Source organism: Corythoichthys intestinalis, chromosome 5, assembly GCF_030265065.1.
Source record: "Corythoichthys intestinalis isolate RoL2023-P3 chromosome 5, ASM3026506v1, whole genome shotgun sequence".
NCBI classification, from domain to species: domain Eukaryota; kingdom Metazoa; phylum Chordata; class Actinopteri; order Syngnathiformes; family Syngnathidae; genus Corythoichthys; species Corythoichthys intestinalis.
This window is the reverse complement of record NC_080399.1, coordinates 35,043,545-35,049,839: the sequence shown is the minus strand read 5'-3', so window position 1 is coordinate 35,049,839 and position 6,295 is coordinate 35,043,545.

The window sequence follows — 6,295 nt, the reverse complement described above, 5'->3', positions numbered from 1 at the left end:
CATAGAAAAAGCGTCATCAGCACTCCGGTAGGGGTCAGGACGCTCTTGCCCTACCAACAACTTGATAGCGCAGGCTACTTGGACGTCAAGACTTGTGTTGGTCGCAGTGGCAACCACGTCCCATCCACGCACGAGCCTAACCGCCCAAAACCGGCCTTCGGCCCAGCCCACTTCTCCGCAGCTTTTAAAAACAGTGGACACTGAGATAACAAATTTGTCGCTCCTAGAAACATTCCTATATAGCCGTTGTGTTGCCGACCCTGGATCCAGCATTGTTCCTCTGTCGTCTGTTTTGCCTTGTTTTTGACCACTGTGAACGAATAAATTGTCAACCTGCTTTCGGTGAGCCTTCTTCAAACTTTTGGAACTTGGAGTCAGTGCAAAGTGTTAACACAGGAACGGGCGGGATTTTGCTTCCTCCTGGTTTGACTCGCGGGGCGGTCTCATCGGAGCACCGTTTCCCTGTGCCCAAGAGTTTTCTTTCTCTTTGTGTTTCTAAGAGAAAAGTAACTATTTCCTTGATTGTTTACCGCTTGTTGTCTTACTGCTAAGAGGGAGGAAGTAACGATCGGCCCGCCATGATATTTAAGTCATCAGACATCGTGCTGTGACCCGGGAATTTAACGCCTGCTTTCACGCACACTGCTTCCCGTGAAAGTCCTGGACATGATACTATAGGGTGACCAAATGTCCTCTTTTGCCCGGACATGTCCTCCTTTTTTGTGGTATTTTTACCGTCTGGGCGGGTTTTATACATTCACGAAAATGTCCGGTTTTCATTATTTTTCACGGGACCAATTTTTTGACTGACGCTTCGCACCGAATACTACGGTACTCCGCTGCGTGTGAGGTGTTCCCAGAGAGCCTGCCCATTGTTTTTTTCTAAGCTTGAGAACGATAAACCGATACAACCGAATATTCGGTTTTACAGGTGAGAGATACACCTGTATCGATAGCAAAATTATCATTCGACAGTAATTAGCCAGGATATATTCTAAGCACCGATAGTGGAGGATTTGGCTATCGCGAGGACAAGAATCGGCTGCTAGTGGCTAGAACAGAGCATTGCTATATATATAATAACAATTTTGCTTTTATTTCACATGCTGCACTTGTGTCATACACCACAGACCGCACTTAGAGTGAGACCGCACACATGATTTAATATGGACAACCACCACTCACAGTCGTGGTTGCCTGACCTTCCCATCATGCATTTCGGCAGAACAGCTAGTAGTCGCCGTCATTACCCGATCGTCACGGTCGTGTAATAACAACGCGAGAGCTAACAAAATCACAGTAACGCACGCTCTGTAGCATTTTCTTCACTGCCCAAAGCGAAACTAGTTGTGGCAACGAAGCAACATGATAAACAATTGACAGTTTGAGCACCGACGCAAGCAGGGATTGATTTTCAACACACCAGGAAAACAAGTCATACTTTGAAGTGAGGATGGCAGGTAGATCTGTATGGGACAGAGCTAGTGTGAAGTGTGAAGCTGTACAGAGATCGTGAGTTTTTAACCCTGAAAAATCACCCCCTACAATGATGAAAAGGGCAGCACGACCCGCTGGAGATATTGTTTCCACGAAACGCAGTCTACTTAAACATAAACATGTGGATCAGTTGATCTTCCTCAAGAAAAATCTGCCCTTCAAAAAAGATATGGACAGTGATGAGGGAAAAAAATGTGGAAGCACAGGCATAAGTGAATTACTTTGCTGTGTATAAGGTTAAAGCAATGCTGTCCAAACTATTCCACATAGGGCCGAAATGGGTGCTGGATTTCATTCCTACCAAACAAGATGACATCTTTTCACCAATCTGGTGTCTCACAAGTGTAATCAGTTGATTGCAGTCAGGTGCTGCTTGTTTTAGCACAAACTTCATTGGTTAAACTGTCTGTGCTCGATTGGTAGGAACAAAAACCAGGACCCATAGCGGCCCTCGCGGACAGGTTTGGACACCCATGGGTTAAAGTAATGGTTATTGACTTCTCTGTCTAAAATGCCGTGTTTTTAGTCCTCCAATTATACCAGTGGTAAAGCATAATTTATTATTTATTCATGATGATAACATTAGCAGGTTTAATACATTTTTTTGTCAAGATGCTGCATATAATTAATATTTTTTGTTTGTAAGATGTTTACGTTGAAAGCTGCACTTCAATTACTTACCTCTTGTGTTCAAAACACCAGGAAATACAGTAATTGAATTATTTCATTTTATTGCTGTTTGTCACTGGAGTTTTATTTTATCATCAATCCCATCCAACAAAATGATGATCATTTAGTAAGTCTTTTTTTTTTTTCCCCAGAAAAAAAAATAAAACATACATTGGTATACAATTTTGTTGTTTAATTTTGCTACTAGAAATGTGGTCTTTTTTATATGTTTAAAATACTGTAAGAACAAACACAAAAAATGTTTACTATCGTATCGTTTTCACATTGTATCGAACCGTATCGTTCTTAATCTGTATCAAATCATATGGAATCGCTCGGCCTTAAAAATGTATCGTTTTTTAATCGAATCGTAACCTGTGTATCTAGATACATATCGAATCGCCTTCATGCCAGAGATTCCAAACCCTTGGGCATTTCTAGACTGTGGCACCGCCAAAAAGTTCAGTAGTGCTCGCACTAAGACTGAAGCCATTGTAAATGGCCTTATAGTGCCCCACTTTCTTGAAGTCGCTTATGAAGCCCTCAAAGAAAACCAGTACTGTGGTGTTTCTACAGACGGGAGTAACCATGGAGCAATGAAAATATTCCCAGTCATAATCTAGTACTTTGACTGGAAGAAGGGTGGTGTGCAAGCAAAATTAATTGAGATTAAAGACACACCAAATGAGACAGCAGAAACCATTGCACAATATCTCACTGAAACACTGGCAAAAAACAAATTATCTGAAAAATGTATTGCATTTACTGGTGACAACTGTAACACAAATTTTGGAGGAATCCGGCATGATGAAGGGGGAATGAATGTGTTTGCATGTTTGAAGAGAATACTGCACAACAAGACTTTGATTGGTGTCGGTTGCCCAGCACACATACTGAATAATTGTGTTCATCATGGGGCAGACACAATAGATGTTGACCTTGAGAATATTATGTTCAAAATCTACAAGCACTTCCACACTTACACTGTGCACTCTGAAAACCTGAAGGAGTACTGTGACTTTGTTGACAATGAATACAGAAGGATGCTTTCTAACAGCAAGACAAGGTGGCTGTCATTGTTCCCAGTGAAGGGAAAAGGTACCGTCATCGCACACACCATATAATTGTTTGCATTAGTCTAACACATTCATCTAACTATTGTTTAAGCAGACTCCACTACATGCCCTTTGACACAGTAAATTCGGGCTAATGAGGGGGAGATGAGAAAAATGGTACAGTTTCTCGTAGGCACCGTCTAACTGTTTGCATTACTCTAACTCACGTAATATAATTAATCAGGAAATAGTATCATTTTCATATTTACGGTAGGACTGCACAACTAATATAAAATAAATAGCACACCATAGTTTAATGAGAAGAAATAGAAGAGATACACAATGCCGTCTTATCACAGAAGCCCAACGCGTGCGTCACGAATAAGATTGGCGCACCAACTCTTGCAATCAGCTCTCCCAGCAAACTCCAAGGATAAAGCGCTTTGTCCTAAAACAAGTAGAGACAGCCCGAACAACAAAGTTGATAACGGGCGTCCCATCCGCGCACGAACCTAAGCCGCCCAAAACCGGCCACAGAGGAGAAGACCCAAAAGCAACGCCCAGACACACCTTCGGACACACCTTCAGCACAGCCCGCTTCACCACGGACTTTAAAAAGACTGGACACTGAGATAACACAGATTTTGCTGCTTAGAAACATGTAGCCTTGTTTTGGATCCAGAATTGCCCGTCCGTCGTCTGTTTTTGCCTTGTTTTTGACCATTGTCGACGAATAAATTGTCAACCTGCTTTCGGCGAGTCTTTTTCAAACTTTTGGAACATGGAGTCAGTACAAAGGGTTAATATCAGAGGTGGACGCGCGAGGTTCGGCTTTCCAGGTCGGCGCGCACGGAGGCAGCATCGGCAGAGCGGCACTTTGTTCGGCTGTCGCTGTTTTCCGTGCGCCTTGGCCGGGGGGGCAAATTTCAACACCAGGCATTGAGAAGATGATACAGATGTTTCCAACTTTAAAGTAAAGATGCACGATAATATCCGTTACCAATAATTATTGGCCGATAATGGCAATTATGATGTCACACAGATAATCCAGATTAAAAATTTAAAAAATCAACCGATAATGCAATCCGATAATTATATACTTAATTTAGCCTCTAAATGTGCGCAACCGAAGCAGCTTTGTCCACTTCTCCACCACCTCCTTCTCAACCGCTCCTCTCTCTGAAGCCCCTGAGGGAGGAGGGGTTGAGGAGTATGGCCTGGCTTGACAGAGGCCTGGTTTGGGTGCTAATTTGGCGGCCGGACGGACTGAAGGGCACAGACGGGAGGGGATGCTGGACGAGAGACGTTTTTTTACCGAAGTGGCCCAAGTCCCGGATAAAAAAATTATGCAGTTACGACCACCATTCTTGGTGAAAAAACATGCCGATCACATCAGTTTCACCGCGGACATTTGGACAAGTGATGTCAAGTAAGCATGCTGGTTAGATGATAATTGTAACAAGTACCAAACCACACAAAGAAGTCAGCCAGTCAGTAATGCATTCAGTACGCTGTAAATTTAATCAGAGCATTCTTCTTAAATCTAGTCAAATAATTTTCCCCATCTTGTTTTGAGTGTTAAAGACTAGTTAACAGATGAATGTGCCAGATTATTCCACTTACTTGAAGTAAATATTGCCATTTGTTATTAAGCTCAAACATCTTTAAAAAAAAAAAAAAAAAAAAGGTCATTTTTCACCTAAATCAAGAAAAATTTGCTTTCAAATAATGGTTTGGACCATACCTATTCTTGAATAAAGAACATTTCTGACAAGTTTTTTTTTAGGATTAAGTATAATTTATTGCTCAAAATAAGGCAGGTAAACTTATTTTCAGATCGTTTTTTTTTCTTCAAGAAATCTGAGTGAAATATACTTAAAGTGCTGGCAAATAATTTCACTTATTTCCAATAGCTTTACACTGAAAACAAGGGAATTTAACTAGTTTTAAGGAGATGTGTTTTTGCAGTTGAGTAATGTTATATGTTAGGAATGGCTTACTTTTTAAGGCATTTTTGTGAAATTTAGGTTTTACTCTAATAAATTGTTGCCAAAAGTTTACCATTACACTATGTCAGACAATCTGTCTTTATTTATATGTTGAAATTTACTACTTGTTCACATTTTATGTATGAAAAAAAAGAGCAATAAATTGTATTTTTGCACAGTAATATTTTCTCTTGTGTATACTCTAAAATTTTACATACATACATACATACATACATACATACATACATACATACATACATACATACATACATACCACTACTGGTGTCCACCAGCAGGTTCGGGAATTGCCACCACGACAGGCACCAACAACCACCTTACTGCCACAGCTCCGATCGTCCGCCTCAACACTGCATACCTGTCAAGTTGTACTGTTTCGGCGTAATTTGTACAAATGAGCACTGATTTTTAAATGTGTACGCCGTACGTTCAAAATCTGTACGTTTTTCGTGCATTACGTTTTTTTGCTCCGTTCAGATTTTGTCACCGTTTCGGCACCGAGACAATGTGCGTCCTCATTACTACGTTGCTTGAATAACGCGAGAAAAGTCAGAGACACTGAGAGAGAAGAATGTTTTGACGCTGTAGCAAACGCGATGCTAGGCTAGGTGGCTCCAATATTTCCTGACTGTAGCCGACAGCCTACAATCTACGCCTAGATATTAAATGCTTATAGAACTACATGCAAAATGACAGACGGCAGCGTTAATAAGCAGACCGCCATTTTGAAGCAGTATACTTCTCAGAAAGGCTCTGTTGTAGTCTGGGCCGGCCCAGCCTATACGCAGAGTATGCAGCTGCTTAGGGCCCCTGACCACTAGGGGGCCCCCAATCTGGCAATTGTTTAATTTATATTCTATTTTGTTTACTACAGTTTGCTTTATTTGACTTTTGTGAGATTTGATACTTGATTACAAGCTTAAAAAAATAAAAGTTCTTCTTTAACTTCTTTCTTTCCTCTTTTAGAAAAAGGTTTGGCGCTATCTACTGTAAGTACTGACAATCATTTGGGGTGAGAAGTTTGAAGTATGCAGTGCAACAAAATCTGATTCATATACAAAATATGGA